Consider the following 17,947-nt stretch of genomic DNA (forward strand, 5'->3'; position numbering starts at 1 on the left):
CTATAATTTGTTCAAGGATTCCTCAGCGCCTTTCCCTCTCTTCCTCTTCTGGAATTCTTATGATATGAATATTGTTCCGTTTGATTGTATCACTGAGCTCTCGAACTCTCCTTTTGTGTTCCTGGATCAGTGTATCTCTCTTTCTCTTAGTTTCCTCTTTTTCTATAATTGTGTCTTCTATTCACCTAATATCCTCTCTGCCTCTCCAATCCGTGCACTGAACGCCTCCATTTTATTTTGCATATCATTTATAGCATTTTTAATTCATCAGAACTATTTTTAAGCCCCATAGTCTTTGTAGCAATAGTTTATCTGATGTCGTCCATGCCTTTTTCACGCCCAGCAATTAATTTTATGACTATTGTTCTAAATTCTTATTCAGTTATGTTGCTTATATCTGTTTTGAGCAGTTCTTCAGCTGTCATGTCTTCCTGGAATTTCTTTGGAGGAGAGTTCTTCCATTTTATCATATTGGTTAGATTTCTATCTCCTATTAGTTTTAAAAGCTTCTTATGCACTCTGCGCTTGTGAGTGCTGCTTTACCAAAGAAGGCTCTTTGACTGTCAAGGGCCAGTGCATTCAGGAAGTGTTCTTTGAATGATGTCTCTTGGTCTCTCTTGATGATACCTTGGTTATTTTATTTCTGTAATCGTAGTGGTATTTGGGACTCTCCACCATGTGTACTTTGGCATTTTTCTTGAGGTAGCCGCTATTAGGTTTTCTCAGCAGACTCTGTCTCCTTTTCCTCTCAAACTCCTGGATTCTGGAAGGGTTCCTGTCGCTTCAGGCCTTCTCTGTGAGAGATGGAGGTGAGTGAAATGTAAGGAGCTCCCTACTTCTCCACCATCTTGCCTCCTTCCCTTCATCTCTGACTAATTCTTCTTTAGTCTTTTAACTCTGTGATAAGTCTCCCTGATGTCTTCTATTCTTTTCTCATTCCCAGAGAGTATCCTTATGATTGTTGCTTTTTATCTCCATCAGGCATGTTACTTGTATTAGTTTCACTTAGTTCTCTGGATGTGGCTCTATCTTGTTCTTTTATTTGGGCTAAAATCCTCCATCTTGGCATTTAATCTATGTCTCTCTTCTTTGTATATTAGAAAAGCCAGCTACGTCTTATGCTCCTGAAAGTAATAGCCTTATGAAGAAGAGGTCATGTGCCAGGGCCTGACACTTCAGGAAATGTCTCCAGTGTGTGATGCATGCGCTCTGCTATTGTGTTTTGTCTTCTCTATTCTTTAAGTCAATCATTTGTAGAGGACTTCGCTGACTTTTGAGGGCAGTGTTTGGTCCCTGGCCTGAATATGGAAATTTTAACTAGGCATGCTCTGGTCAGCTTGTAAATAAGACTTAGCACTACCTCCACTGGAACTTAGGCCCTGCAGAATTCTGACCTGGTGACATGGTGTGGGCAGGGCTTTGTGCTGGTCTTCAGGGGAAGGGCCCTGCAATGTTGGGACAGAAATAAGCTTAATTGATAAAGACTCTCCTACTGGAATGCAGTGTATGCAGCGGGGCTTGGTGTATGCAGGTTAGGTGGGCAATTTTGGTGCAGTGTTGCTTCGCACAGGCGTCCCTGAGTTTATGCTGAGGGGTAGGGGAGTGACATGGCGCCAGCCAGCTCCTTTATTTCTGAAGAAGTGTCTCCATGAACTCTGCCTCTCAGGGATGTACTCTGATAAGTGCAAATAATCTGCCCACTGTGTACCCCAGGCATTCTTTAGATCATTGTTTCCACATTATCTGCCCCTGGATCATTTGCCCCTGGATCATTTGTCTGCCTTCTCAGCAGGAGCAGGGCAATGCTCACTGGTCTCTAACCCCACCAAGCCTGCTAACCCTTAAAATTCCAGGGCTTGGGGGCACCTAGGTAGCTCATTTGGTTAAGTGCCCAACTTCAGCTCAGGTCATGATCTCACAGTTCATGGGTTTGAGCTCCCCTGTTGGGCTCTGTGCTGAGAGCTCAGAGCTCAGAGCCTGCTTCCAATTCTGTGACTCCCTCTATTTCTTCCTTTCCCCTGTTTGCAGTCTACCTAGCTTTCTCTCTCTCTCTCAAAAATATATAAACATTAAAAAAGGTTCCAGGGTTTGGAGGTGCCTGAGTGGCTCAGATATTTAAGCGTCCAACTCTGGATTTCAGTCCAGTTGATCTGTGATCTCACAGTTCGTGATTTTGAGCCCTGCATCGGACTCTGCACTGACAGCATGGAGCCTGCTTGGAATTCTCTCTCTTTCTCGTCCCCTCTGCTCCTCCCCTGCTTGTACTCTCTCTCTCTTAAAATAAATAAGCAAAATAAAATAAAATTTCTTTGATGTTGCATCTTCTCTCCTTTTAGCTGTGAAGTATGCTTTGTCAGTTTGCAGGTCTATTTCTGGGGTATTTAGGATGGTGTGATTGTTATCTTAGTTGTGTTCATTGAGGGAGATGAGCCTAGGGTCCTCCTACTCCAATGCCATCTTGAAAATCATGTTAAAAGGAGATCCAACATGCCTGAGAAGTAGGGGGACCTGAAGTTCCCTCATCCCTCAAACACAGCAGTTTTGAGGCCAGAGGACTTTGAATTCCAAGAGTCTGGGCTGCAGAGTGATAGAGACACCTCTAGAGGCCCATGGAGACAACCTGGAGGGCCATAGGTGTTTGATTGGGAACTGTGAGAGATAAAATGGGCAGCATAGGTACATAGTAGAGGGATCCCCTTCTGCAGAGAGACAAAGAGAAGAGAAAGAGAAGCTGTGGAAGTGTAGGACTATATTTGGAAAAGAGAAAAAACACAGAACAGGGATCATTAAAAAATGAAGAATGATCCAATCTCTAACTGCGAGGCTTTCTCTGGACTAGGGCCAGCTGCTCTGTTTGTGCACCTGGGAACAGGGAGAGCCAGCCCTGGCTTTGGTAACTAGTTCAGAGGTGCAGTCTGCAGTTGGAGAAAGCAAACCCCTCGCTTGATTGCTGTGGGAAGAAGAAATTGCTGTGGGAAGAAACTCTGGCTGTGCCTGCTATCCCAAGGCCATTGATCGGATGGGCAGAGTGGCATTTCCCTGGAACGGGGGTGGATAGAGTGGGACCCTTTAAGACAGGTTTGAATCCCAGCTGAGCTCCAGAGAGGCATAGGGGTTGGCAGAATGGGATAAACTGCCTTGTTTTCTCCTGTGTGGCACTGTGTGGAGACCCTTCACCAATGGGGCAGAGTAGCACTTCCCTGGAACCAGATCGCAGAGTGGAACCCTTTAAGTCATCTGGGTTTGATTTCTAGATGAGCCTAAGGGAGGTGCGGGAGACTGTGGAATGAAAAACTAAACACCAAAAAAATGGCTCGCTTGTGCCCAAGCAGAATTGTAAGGGCTGCCTGAACAGAGTGGTTTGGGACACCTGGACCAGGAAGGAGAGATTGGGGTGTCACCATTTTTCTCTCCATCACCAACAAGTTGGGGCTTCGGATATCAGTCCCAGAAAGGAGGAGTGACTCACCTACACCAACCATGACCCTCTGTGCCTGGTAACTGGGTATCTACTGGAGCGAGATTGTGGTTTACCAACCAGACAGCCCTCCTCCAGACCAGCATTGCCACTGGTTCCAAAGTACCCGGTGTTTTTGCATTTTCTGACTTAATTCTTGGACAATTTTTAATTTATATATATAAATATATTTTCCTTCCTTTCCTCCTTCTGGTCATTTTGGCCGTTGGTTTGTTTAAGTACATGTATTTAATCTATAATAAAGAAGGAGGTATCCTTCTTTATTTTCCTCTCTCTTTCTCTCTGGACTAAGTACTATAGTTTCTGGTATATTTTATTTTATTTTATTTTATTTTATTTTATTTTATTTTATTTTTACTCGCTACTGTCATTTCTCTCTCTTTGTATGGGATATGGCCTCCTCCACCACCACCGTCCCTGCGCCTCCCCCCTTTTTTAATTTTCCAGGGTTCCATCAAACGAACAAATCAAAGCATACTTAGTGGAGAGTCCAAAACATTACTATTAGTAGGAAAATAAAGAGCAACCAGAGTCACAACAACAGAGAACATTTAACACACTCCAAAATTCACCTTCTGAAGGGCCAGGCCCTGAACTGTATATGAGCCCTATGTAATATAGTAGTGCTTGCAGATGCATGACACATAACAAACTTTTAAAACACATAAGGGACAGAGGGAGGGGCAAGATGGCGGAGAAGTAGGGAGCTCCGTACATTGCACTCACCCCCATATCTCACACGGAAAAGATCTGAAGCCATAGGACCTTACAGAACCCAAGAGATTGGCAGAAAATGGACGCAGAATCCACCGAGAAAGCCTTCTAATGTGAGTGCGAACTGGAGAAGATAAAATCAGCCGGGATCGAAGACTCAGAGGGACAGGGGCGATCCCCCTCTGCGGGGAGTGAGAGGGAAAAGAGAGAGTCCGAAACTATACTCAAGACACGGACCCTGTCGCTGGGGAACAGGAAAACCTCCGCTTGGGGAACAGAAGGACCGTGCACGACAGGTCCCCACGCGCCAAATCGTCCTGGAGGGGCCGCCCGCCAACCCTCCTTTGTGCTCCTGGTTGGCTGGACCCCTGAAGGAGCCGTGCGTACTGGGTCTCCATGCTCCTGGCTTAGCTGGACCCTTAGAGGGAAGGCAAGGGGCTTAAAACTGGGAAATTTGCCCGGAGTTCGTGTTTCGGGTGACAAGACATGGAGGGACCCGGTTTCCCACTCACTAGCGGGCCGGGCACATCCCCCAGGCAAACCGACGTCCTTGCTCGCCAACATGACCTGGAGGAGAGGAGAGCAGCAATTCAGGCTCAATCCCCAGGACTAGGCAAGAGGCTTGGAATGGCCCTGAGGGGATCGCCTGCGAGGTTGTGTCTACGGCAATTTCAGTGGGGTGCGACGACTGGGATTTGGAAACTGGGCCTGGCATGGGTTAAAGAGCATGACCCACTTTGGATGCGCCCCTGGCACGGGGAGTTTACACACCCCAAAAAGCGAGGTGCAGTGCTTGGTTCAAGAAGGGACTGGAGCGCCACCACTCTCCTCCCCACAATCACCAAGGCAGAACTCCCGCCTGGCGCATTGGATCACACCAAGCCCATCCCTGCTAGAGAGCTCCCTCCTCCTCTCCCCCCCCCAGAACACTGACCTGACTAACTCTGGTCACCAGCTTGCTTAGTCACATTTAGTCTATTCTGTAGATGTAAATTCTACACCCACCTACCTTATCATCTCTTTCTCTCAGGAGTAATTAGACTATATAGTTTCTCTGGATAACACCAGCGTCCTTCTCTCACCTATCCAACCATATTCCGCCCTTTTGCTCTCTGAAAAAAGCTCTTACCCATTCTGCCTGTACCTTCTATTTCCAATTTTGCCTCATCCCCTCCCTGTCTTCTGTCTCTTTCTCTATACTGTTCAACCAGCACCGCATACACCTGACTATTTAATTGTAGCTGGGGAATCCAGTTATATGCTTTAAACCATTCCTTGTCCATCGGTTTTCTTCTTTTTTCCTTTTTTCTTCTTTTTGACCTTTTTATTTTTTATTTTCTATTATTCACCTTCCCTCCTCCATCTTTAATCTTAACTTTTTTGTTTTCCTTCTCGGTTTGCATGTTTGTTGGATTTGTCTGTGCTTTTGTGCGCCTCTGCTCCCTGTGTGTGTGTCTGTCTGTTTTCTTCTCTAGGGCTACCTCAAGAAACAAGCCAAAGTACACATGGTAGAGAGTCCCAAATAACACTACGAGTAAGAAAATAAAATAACCAAGGTCTCAACAGAGAGACCAAGAGATGCCATTGAAAAAACACTCTCTGAAAGGATAGGTGCTGGAAAGTCAAAGAGTCTTGTTCGGTACAGCAGCGCTCACAGGTGCAGAGTGCATAACAAGTCTTTAAAACTAACAAGAGACAGAAAGCCAACAAAAATGATGAAATGAAAGAGCTCTCTTTCAAAGAAATTCCAAGAAGAATTGACAGCTAATGAACTGCTCACAACAGATATAAGCAGCATAACTCAACAAGATTTTAGAACAATAATCATAAAATTAATAGCTGGGCTGGAAAAAAACATAGAGGACATCAAACAAATTATGGCTACACACAACATGGAGCATAAAAATAGGCATGATGAATTAAAAAATGCGACAAATGAGATACATAATAATTTAGAGGTGTCCAATGCACAGATTGAAGAGGCAGAAAGGAGAATAAGTGATTTAGAAGACACCATTATAGAAAAAGAGGAAACTGAGAAAAAAAGAGACAAACTGATCCAGAAACATGAAAGAAGAGTTCGAGAGCTCAGCGATATGGTCAAACGCAACAATATCCATATCATTGGAATCCCAGAAGAGGAAGAGAGAGGGAAAGGTGCTGAAGGAGTCCTGGAACAAATTATAGCAGAGAACTTCCCCAACCTGGGTAAGAAAGTAAATGTTGAAATACAAGAGGCACAGAGGACTCCCCTCAGACGTAATTTGAATCGATCTTCTGCAGGGCATATCTTAATTAGTAAAAATGCCAAAATATAAGGGCAAAGAGAGAATTTTGAAAGCAGTTAGGGAGAAAAGGGCCCTAACATACAAAGAGAAACCTATCAGAGTGGTTACAGACCTATCTACTGAAACTTGCAAGGCCAGAAAGAAATGGCAGGGGATCTTCAATGTGTTGAAGAGAAAAAATACGGAGCCAAGAATCCTCTATCCACCAAGCCTGTCATTCAAAATGTAAGGAGAGATAAAAGTCTTTCCAAATAAACAGAAATGAAAGAATTTGTCACCACTAATCCAGCCCTACCAGAAATCCTGAGGGGGACGCTCTGAAGGAAATGTTGCAAGAACTCCACAAAGTACACAAAGACTCTAAACCCACATATTTCAATACTAACACTGAATGTAAAGGGCTGAATGCTCCAATCAAAAGACATAGGGTAGCAGAATGGATAAAAAAACAAAATCCATTATATCCTGTCTACAAGAAACTCATTTTAGACTGGAAGATACTTTCAGATTAAAAGTAAGGGGATGGAGAATTATATATCACGCTATTGAGTGTCAAAAGAAAGTTGGAGTAGCTATACGTATATCAGACAAATTAGACTTTAAATTAAAGACAATAACAAGAGATGAAAAAGGTTATCACATAATAATTACAGGGTATATCCATCAGGAAGAACTAACAATCATAAATGTCTATGTACCGAATATGGGAGCAATTAAACATTTAAAAAAATTAATCACAAACAGAAACAAGCTTATAGATAAGAATGTGCTAATAGCAGGGGACTTTAATACTCCGCTTACAGCAATGGATAGGTCAACTAGACAGAAAATCACTAAAGAAATAATGGACTTGAAAGACGCATTGGACCAGATGGATCTGACAGACATATTTAGAACTCTACATCCTGAGGCCAGGGAATTCACTTTCTGTTCAAGTACGCAGGGTACATTCTCCAAGATAGATCATATACTGGGACATAAAGCAGCCCTCAATAAACATAAGAGAATTGAGATCATACCATGCACACTTTCAGATCATACTGCTTTGAAACTTAAAATCAATCACAGGAAGAAGTCTGAAAAACCTCCAAAAACATGGAGGTTAAAGAACACCCTACTAAAGAATGAATGGGCCAATCAGGCAATTAGAGAAGAAATTAAGAAATATATGGAAACAAATGAAAATGAAAACATAACAATCCAAAATCTATGGGACGTGGCAAAGGTTGTCCTAAGAGGAAAGACATTGCACTCCAGGCCTACTTCAAGAAATTAGAAAAAGTACAAGTCCAAAATCTCACAGCTCACCTAAAGGCACTAGAGGCAGAGCAACAAGAATGCCCTAAACCCAGCAGCAGAAGATAAATAGTAAAAATCAGAGCAGAAATAAACAACATAGAGTTCAAAGAAACAGTTGAACAGATCAATGAAACCAAGAGTTGGTTCTTTGAAAAAATAAGCAAAATTGACAAACCTCTAGCCAGGCTTCTCGAAAAGAAAAAAGAGAGACCCATATAGACAAAATCATGAATGAAAATGGACTGATAACAATCAACCCCTCAGAAATGCGAGCAATTATCAGGGAATACTATGAAAAACTCTATGCCAACATTGGACAACTTAGAAGAAATGGACAAATTCCTAAACACACACGCACTACAAAAATTCACATGGGAAGAGATAGGAAATCTGAACAGACCCGTAACTAGTGAAGAAATTGAATCAGTTATCAAAAATCTCCCAACAAATAAGAGCCCTGGACCTGATGGCTTCCCTGGGGAATTCAACCAGATGTTTAAAACAGAATTAATACCAATTCTCCTCAAGCTATTCCAAAAAATAGAAATCGAAGGAAAACTCCCGGACTCATTTTATGAAGCCAGCATCACAATGATTCCCAAGCCAGGCAGAAATCTTGGGGGAAAAAAAAAAAAAAGAACTACAGGCCAATATCCTTGATGAATACGAATGCAAAAATCCTCAACAAGATCCTTGCAAATTGAATCCAATTGCACATAAAAAGAATCATCCACCAAGATCAAGTGGGATTCATTCCTGGGTTACAGGGCAGGTTCAACATTGGCAAATCAATCAATCTGCTACATCACATCAACAAAAGAAAAGATAAAAGCCATATGATCCTGTTAATAGATGCAGAAAAAGCATTTGACAAAATACAGCATCCCTTCTTAATAAAGACTAGAGAAAGTCGGGATAGAAGGAACCTACTTAAACATCATACAAGCCATCTATTAGAAGCCTTCAGCTAACATCAACCTCAACGGGGAAACACTGAGAGCTTTCCCTTGAGATCAGGAACATGACAGGGATGTCCATTCTCACCACTGTTGTTTAACATAGTGCTGGAAGTCCTAGCATCAGCCATCAGGCAACAAAAGGAAATAAAAGGCATCAGAGTTGGCAAAGAAGAAGTCCAATTTCACTTTTCGCAGATGACATGATATTCTACATAGAAAACCCGAGAGACTCCACCAGAAGCCTACTAGAACTGCTCCAAGAATTCAGCCAAGTTGTAGGGTACTTAATCAATGTACAGAAATTGGTTGTATTTTTATACAACAACAATGAAACAACAGAAAGAGAAATAAGAAACTGATCCCATTCACAAATGCCAAAGAAACATAAGATACCTAGGAATAAACTTAACCAAGGATACAAGAGATCTGTATGATGAAAACTGTAGAAAACTTATGAAGGAAATTGAAGTAGACACAAAGAAATGCAAAAACATTCCATGTTCATGGATCGTAAGAACAAATATTGTTAAAATGTCATTACTACCTAAAGCAATCTACACATTCAATGCAATCCCAATCAAAATTGCACCAGCATACTTCTCAAAACTAGTACAAACTATCCTCAAATTTGTATGGAACCACATAAGATCCCCGAATAGGCAAAGTAATAGTGAAGAATAAAACCAAAATGGGAGGTATCACCATCCCATATTTTAGCCTCTACTACAAAGCTGTCATCATCAAGACAGTATGGTATTGGCACAAACACAGACACATAGACCAATGGAATAGATTTGAGAACTCAGTGCTGGACCCAAAGGTATACAGCCAACTAATCTTTGACAAAGCTGGAAAGAACATCCAATGGAAAAAAGATAGCCTCTTTAACAGATGGTTTTGGGAGAAATGGACAGCAACATGCAGAAGAATGAAACTAGATCAATTTCTCACACCATACACCAAAATCAACTCAAAATGGATAAAGGACCTGAACGTGAGACAGAAAACCATCAAAACCCTAGAGGAAAAAACAGGAAACAACCTCCTTGACCTCAACTGCAGCAACTTCTTACTTGAAACATCCCCAAATGCAAGGGAAACAAGAGCAAAAATAAACTATTGGGACCTCATCAAGATGAATGCTTCTGCACGGCAAAGGAAACAACCCACAAAACTAATAGGCAACCAACGGAATGGGAAAAGATAGTTGCAAATGACATATCAGACAAAGGGTTAATATCCAAAATCTATAAGGAACTCACCAAACTCCACCCGAAAAACAAACAACCCAGTAAAGAAATGGGCAGAAGATATAAACAGACACTTCTCCAAAGAGGACATCCAAATCGCCAACAGACACATGAAATGAATCTCAGCATCTCTCCTCATCAGGGAAATACAAATCAAAACCACACTGAGATACCACCTCACGCCAGTCAGAGTGGCTAAAATGAGCAAATCAGAGAACTCTAGATGCTGGCGATGATGTGGAGAAACGGGCACCCTCCTACACTGTTGGTGGGAATGTAAACTGGTACAGCCCCTCTGGAAAACAGAGTGGAGGTTTCTCAAAAAATTAACAATAGAACTCCTCTATAACCCAGCAATAGCACTGCTAGAACTTTACCCAACGGTCATAGGAATGCTGATGCATAGGAGCACATGGACCCCAGTGTTCATAGCAGCACTCTCCACAATAACCAAAACATGGAAAGAGCCTAAGTGTCCATGAATGGACGAATGGATCAAGAAGATGTGGTTCATCTATACGATGGAATACTACGTGGCAATGAGAATGAGATCTGGCCATGTATAGCAACAGGTATGGAAGTTGAGGGTGCTATGCTAGGGAAATAAGTCAGGAAGAGAAGGACCATATACCATAGGTTTGCACGTATAGGAGGATTAGGAGGAACTTACCGGAGGACCATGGGGGAGAAGAAGGGGAGAAATAGTGGGGGAGAGGGAGAGAGGCAAACCTTGAGGGATTCTTGAATGCTGAGAAGAAACTGAGGACTGATGGATGTGGGGTGGGGGAGCGGGGAGATGAGCATGGAGGAGGGCACTTGTTCGGATGAGCATTGGGTGTTATAATGGAAACCAACTTGACAATAAATTATTTGTAAAAAAATAATAATAAAATAAAATGCTGAGAGTAAATCTTAGGAGTTCTCATACAGACACACAAAACTATGTGAAGTGATAGATGTGTTATTAATGTGATTGTGATAATCATTTCATAAGGTATACATGTATCAAATCACCTTGTACTCTCATAATTGTATATGATTTTGTCAATTATAAACAAAGCAGAGGGAAAATATATGAAGAAAAATTATATTTATCTCATAGGTTTCTTTTTTTAAATTTATTTCTAGGAGAGAGACAGCGTGAGCAGGGGAGGGTCAGAGAGAGAGGGAGACACAGACCAAAACAGGCTCCAGGCTCTGAGCTGGCAGTCAGCACAGAGCCAGACGCGGGGCTCGAACCCACGAACCACGAGATCATGACCTAAGTGAAAGTCGGACGCTTAACCGACTAAGCCATCTAGGCGCCCCGTCCCATAGGTTTTTAATGGTTGCCCTACAGCTTTAAATGTATTCTAAGTCTACTTTTAAATACCAGTATATGACTTCACATGTATCATATAGGTACCTTAATAGAGTATTCCCTAGTTCTCCCTATGCCCCTGTGACATTGCTGTCATTCATTTTACTTATCCACCTCGTATAATCAACCAACACATTGTGATAGTTATTGCTTTTAAAAACATGCTTTAAAATTAAAAAGTAAATAATTAAAAATAAAAAAACATTAAAGTTTTAATTTTAATTTCATACTTTCCTTCTTTGAGGTATTGACATATCTTGAAGTTCACCGATTCTTTCCATTCTTTTCTTGGCTATAATGAGTATACTAATAAGCACATTAAAGGCATCCCTTATTTCCATTAGTGTATGTTTTATTTCTACCATTTTTTTAATACATATAGCATAAAATTTACCATTTTAATCATTTAAAACATAAAACTCAATGGCATTATGTACATTCACATTGGTGTGCAACTGCACAACATCCAATCCTCAGAACTTTGTAATCATCTCAAATTGAAAGTCTGTACCCATTAAAAAATGACTCTCTATTCCTCCCTTTCTTCACCCTCCGGTAACCACTATTTGACTTTCTGTCTCTATAAATTTGACTATTGTAGGTACCTCATATAGGTGAAATCATATTTGTCTCTGGCTTATCTGTCCAAGCATGTTTTTAAGATTCATCTATGTTATGGAGGGAATTGTATCTCCTCTAAATTCATGTGCTGAAATCCTAGCTCTCAGTATTTCAGAATGCCACTGGATTTGGAAACAGAGCCTTAAAAGAGGTATTTAAGGAGAATGAGGTTATATGGATGGGCCCTTAGTTCAGGCTGCTATAACAAATTATAGACTGGATGGCTTTAAAAAAAACATTTATTTTTCACAGTTATGGAGGCTAGAAGTCTGAGAAACGAGTGTCAGAAAGATGACATTATCTTCTTCACATGACTTTTACAGACATTTTTCTACTGGGCACAATGGCAACTCTTAAGGAAAAACTGATTACACCAGTTGTAGAAGAGGTAACCATCTCAAACAAGATTATTGTGGTGGATGTTAGTATGGTGTGTGCCATCAGTATTCTGGGAAAACCTCAGGCTGATGAACTTGCCCTGTGGATGGTTTGGAAGATAAACTCAAAGGAGAAATAATGAATCTGCAACATGGGAAGTTATTTCTTCAGACACCTGAACTTGTAACAGATAAAGATTACTCTGTGACTGCCAGTTCTAAGATTGTGGTGGTTACTAAGGAGTCCACTAGCAGCAGAGAAAGAGCCATCTCAATCTGGTGCACAGAAATGTTAATGTCTTCAAATTCATTATTCCTCAGATAATCACATACAGCACTTATTCTATCATAATTATGGTTTCCAAGCCAGCAAATATTCCCACATTTGTTACCTAGAGGAAGTGGGTGTAATTTGGATTCTGTTAGATTTAGCTGTTTTACAGCTGAAAAAACTTGGCATTCATCCCAGCAGCTGCCATGGATGGATTTGGGAAGAAGATGGTGACCCAAGTGTGACTGTGTGAAGTGACTGTGCTAGGTATTTCTCTCCAGGAACTGAATCCAAAAATGGGAAGAGAAAATGACATTGAAAATTGGGAGGAAGTGTATAAGATGGTTGAAAGTTCCTATGAAATCATCAAGCTAAAAGGATATACCAACTGGACTACTAGATTAAGTGTGGCTGAGTTAGTGACCATTTAATAAACAATTGGAATTAGCAATTTAAATACCTGCTTCTTCAATACACAAGGGTAACAAAAGATAGAGGCACTAGTCTACAAATCTTCAGCATTGTTTTGCAAGTTAGCATAAGGGACCTAAAGGTGAGTCTTGATTAGTTAAATCACTGGTTTATTGGTAGTATTGGGAAGATAGAATATGATATCTTAGTTCAGACTGCTATAGCAAAATACCACATGTATGGTGGCTTAAATAACAAATATCTATTTCTCACAGTTTTGGAGGCTACAAGCCTGAGATCAGATTGGCAGAATGGTGGGGGTTCTTGGTAAAGATCCTCTTCCTGGTGTGCAGATAGCTTCCTTGCATGTTATATCTTCACATGGATCAAGGCATGAGGGCTCTGGTTTCTTTCTTCACCTTATAAGGACATTAACCCAACATGGAGGCTGCAGCCTCCTGACTCAACTAAACCTAATTACCTCCTAAATGTTCCACATCTCAAATACCACCACAATGGGGGATTAAACCTTCAAAGTATGGATTCGGGGGGGGGGGGGGGTTGAGGGTGAGTAGGGACACATTCAGTCCATATCATAGGGGATGAAAAATAAGTTTACATACAACTCATCTATACTTTACAACTTTCTTTTTTAAATGCCACATTTGGAAGGCCCTATTGGGCTAAAATTAAGGTCCAAGAAACATTTCAAACCCAAAAACTATGTGTATTAATTTGACTAATAACAAGAATTCCCAAGATATTGATGGGATGGACAAAATTCTCTTTATATTTCACCTAGCTGGGCTTGACTATGCAAATATTTTGTTGCCTAGTAGATTGAATAGATATATTTCTCTGTATTTATCCAATCCAACTCTATATGATTGGGAATGACCCAAAGAATAAGGCCTGGTCATCTCACCTTGTTGCCTTTACTATCACTGACTTCAAGGAGAAAGGTTTATTTTAAAATTAATGGTAAATGAGGGCAATGTGAGATTGTTGCTGAGTGGAGAGTAGCCAATCTTTGGGTGTTACAAGGGAGGACAACCTAAGATCACTTTGGTGCCTTTTGAATAGTTTAGAACACATGAATAATATGCTCTTTTAGCTTAGATTCAGATGTCCCTTGGGACAAAGACTACCAAATTCTTTTTAAAAATGAGGGAACTGTACAATGACCAATTTAATAATACACACTTCTAGGAATGTTTTATGTACTCCTAATCAATAAATAGACCAGAGCTCAGACAATGACTGTGCGGAATAATACTAATGTGGCTGTCTCTTATGGTTTTCATTTCAAAGAATACTATGTCTATGAAATAGAATTGGCCTAAAGATTTAGACTTAAATGATGATAGATTGACTAGGATTCTTAATTATTCAATAGATGTATACCATAAAGTACAGATAGCTATAGGTCAGGGAGGCAAACGAAAGGGAAATATATAAAAATATAAGAACATTTGTGGTGCATTATAGGATGGTTTAAATGATACAATCCCTCCCTGGTTATGACATCTCTTTGAAATATGTATATGCATTTTGATTATCTATTTGATTATATACTGTTGAAAGACACATCTACATGATTGCTATCAAACTAAGAGTGAATTTTGTTGTTGTTGTTTTTGCTCTTGTTGTTATAAAAGGCTTTTACCCAAAATCAGGGCGGTGGACCCTGCTGTGAGAGTTAAGTCCTGCAGACCCAAAATATTCCTGAGCTAAAGTATTTGCACCTGTTGGTTAAGGAATGAAATATATTGATTAATAATGTTTCTTTATAACCACCAGTCCAAGATGTTTGGGGGCAGGTGTTAACAACAGTGTGATTGATGTACACCTGTTTTCACTGAGACCTTTACAATCCTCTGCTGTTGGGGTTGATTACATAGCAACAATATGCCTACATATCTGGCAGGGGATAAGAAACTGCAGCAGCAAATCCATTTTAGGCTTCTGAGTGATTCTGTGCACATGGTTCTTATCTGACAGTGAAATTGTGTTCATACAATAGAGGAAAATGGGAGCTTATGCTTGGCCCTTATCCAAACCTTGTGGTATAAAGCAGCCTTTGGCTATGATGCAAATCCTGACTTTTAATGATATGCTATATTGCACCCCTTTCCCTTACTAAATTGTGCACTTGTCAGCATTGTCATTTTGGGTACAATGGTCTTCTTCAGCAATTTAATCCTGTTTAACTGTGATTGTTAATGCACCACATTTTCTGGCAATGTAGCAGTTCTGTCATTTTATGCTTTGTGTTCATTTCTCAGTGTGTAACTTCTTTCTCTTGTCTAGTCATAAGTCACGTATAATCTAGTTCTTTTTTCATGTTGTTTATTCAGTGGTCTCTTTAATTCCCTTATTTTCTATGCTAATGTCTTTCTCACTGTTCTTGCTGGTTTCTGATCTATTTCTCTTGAATTTACTGCACTCTGGCCATCAATAATCTTCTCTAGTTTCCAGAGTAGTGTAATAAATGTCTTATTCCTGTTTATCTCCACACGGACATGATTACCTTCTGCCTGTGCTATTGCATTACTGTCTATCAGAAGCATATGCCTCTGCTTTGAGAAGATGTTTATCAACAAATTTTCTATTTTCCACATGTACTCCTATCAACATAGTTTACTCCCAGAGTGTTGCTTTTATAAGAATTCCTATTGAGTTTCACTCATACTTATGTCTGACAATATGCATTATACGTGTGCAGTAACATATGCCCATGAGCATATGCTTCACGAGCAGCTCTTGTTTCTCTATAATCCTTCCATAGTTTAGTCACTATCTGGGTGTAAACTTCTGCTCCTATGTCATTTTATATATATATAATGTCAATGTAATATATATACGTCATCTACCTATGGCTTTAACATATAGTTTTAAACTTAACTTTCTAATGATAACACACCCATTTCTTTTAAATCTTCTGACTAGTACCATCCAATTTATCAATGCTTTTGAAAAAGCCTATACAAGCTAAAAGCTTTTAATACTCCACCTTTCTAAGTTTTACTTATTTCTCCTATTATCATAGATTTCATAGTTATGATAGCTGGTCATTCTTCATATCTCCTATTATTATCTGGGTTAATGCAATGATCTGGGTCAATAAGCTCATGAAACACAAACTTTCAGTCCTTTCATTACGCAAAGTCTAAACTTTAGGAATTAAATGATCTAGAAGAATTGGACACCACTCTGATGATGAGGCATGAAAATAAAATTCTGATATTAAAACCTTGGGGGCAAAGGGCAATGATTTATTCATATTTCAATAAATACTAAAAACAAAAATTTTAGACTATGAACTGGATCAGTGTGAAGTTTTTAAGTTCTGGGTGTTAAAATTTTTACCTATCTGTATTTATATTGTTTCCAACATTAAAATCAGAAATATATAAAAAGGATTCTGATCTTAGTTTGTGTACAATATAAACTAAATAAATTAAATTTTTACCAAAATAAATTTTTACCAAGTAGCATAGTGCTCACCTACACATAATTTTGAGGGATACAACCTAAACCAGGTGATCAAGCTTAGCACTGAGTGATTATTCATGTTGATAGCATATACTATTAATATGGTAAGAATAGGATCTTATCTTGTGATCTTCCTACAAAAGAAAATGATCACACAAAACAAACCTGTAGTGCCAGTGCAATCATTTAAAAAAAAAAATCCAAATCAAGAGGTATTCTATAAAATACTTGACAAGTCCTTCTCAAAACTATCAAGGTAACCAAAACATGGAAGGTCTAGGAAATTGTCACAGACCAGTGGAAGATAAGGAGACATGACTATTAAATGTAATATGGTATCCTGAATGCATCTTGAAATATAAAAAATATTGGGAAAAAAACAGTACAATCTGAAGAATGTTTAGTTAATAATGTATCAGTGTCATTATTTAGTTAAGACAAATATACCAGAGTAATAAAAGATGTTAATAAGAGGAACTGGGTGAGGAGTATATAGGAACTAGTGTTGGCAATTCTTATTTAAATCTAAAACTATTCTAAACTGAAGTTAATTTTTTTTTAAGTGTTCAAGCTTTGATAATTTCCTTTTCATACAGTTTTCTGAAAAATCAGACATGTGGAAAGAGAGGTTTTTTTCTTTCATTTCCCTTTGAACACTGTGCAGTAAGTTCAAGTTGCATCAAGGTGTTAGAGGCTGAGGAAGAGCAAACATTTTCTTAGCTGCTGGAATCTCCTTGTCACAAGGAGTGCTGATTCAGTGGCTGGTGTAGTCGTCCTGGTGCTATGATGATATAGCCTTCATCCAATGGCTTTCTTTGGCAGTGATGCCACTGGGTGGTAACAACCTAGTGTCAAAAAAAATACCTGTTCTCAAATTAATGCTAAAGGTATGCCATCATTTTCCCTCACACAGTATCAACGGGATTGGGAATAGAAAACTTACTCAGGGAAGCAAGTGACTTATTGTCCTCATGCTCAACCTACTAGATCACACTTGTAGAAAGCAATGTGCCCAAAGTTGAGAAAAATTTTATGGTCCAAGTTTTTAAATTCTCTATGCTAACCGAACTATGTAGCCTCAAATGATGGCAGACTGACCAACATTTTCTTGGCTAACACTATACAAATCTAAATTGTTTTCCCAAAAGTTAGTCTGCTTTTCAATACCAACGTGGTACTTATGACATGAAAGTAGCCTTTTTCATTCCAATTCCAAAACCTGCTGTCCAAGGAGGACAGAAATAACACTGGTTTGCAATGCTGCAGTGCAAGCATACATTATGAGGTTGGAAAAAGATCCTACACAAGATGCTCAGGCACATGCAGACAAGAGGGATGAGGAAATTATTTCCTTTATAATTACACAGTGCAAAATAAGTCACTAGTGCGATAGAATGAATAAAAAAAAACTTGTAAAGAATATA

At 39.7% G+C, this 17,947-nt stretch overlaps 1 pseudogene; it reads left to right on the forward strand.

The window, feature by feature from the left end:
• Positions 1–12,312: 12,312 nt before the first annotated feature.
• On the forward strand, positions 12,313–13,048 carry LOC120225791 (annotated as a pseudogene).
• The last annotated feature ends 4,899 nt before the right edge of the window (positions 13,049–17,947 follow it).

The sequence above is a fragment of the Hyaena hyaena genome, unplaced genomic scaffold, assembly GCF_003009895.1.
Source record: "Hyaena hyaena isolate Hyena2069 unplaced genomic scaffold, ASM300989v1 scaffold_1520, whole genome shotgun sequence".
In the NCBI taxonomy this organism is placed as follows: Eukaryota; Metazoa; Chordata; class Mammalia; order Carnivora; family Hyaenidae; genus Hyaena; species Hyaena hyaena.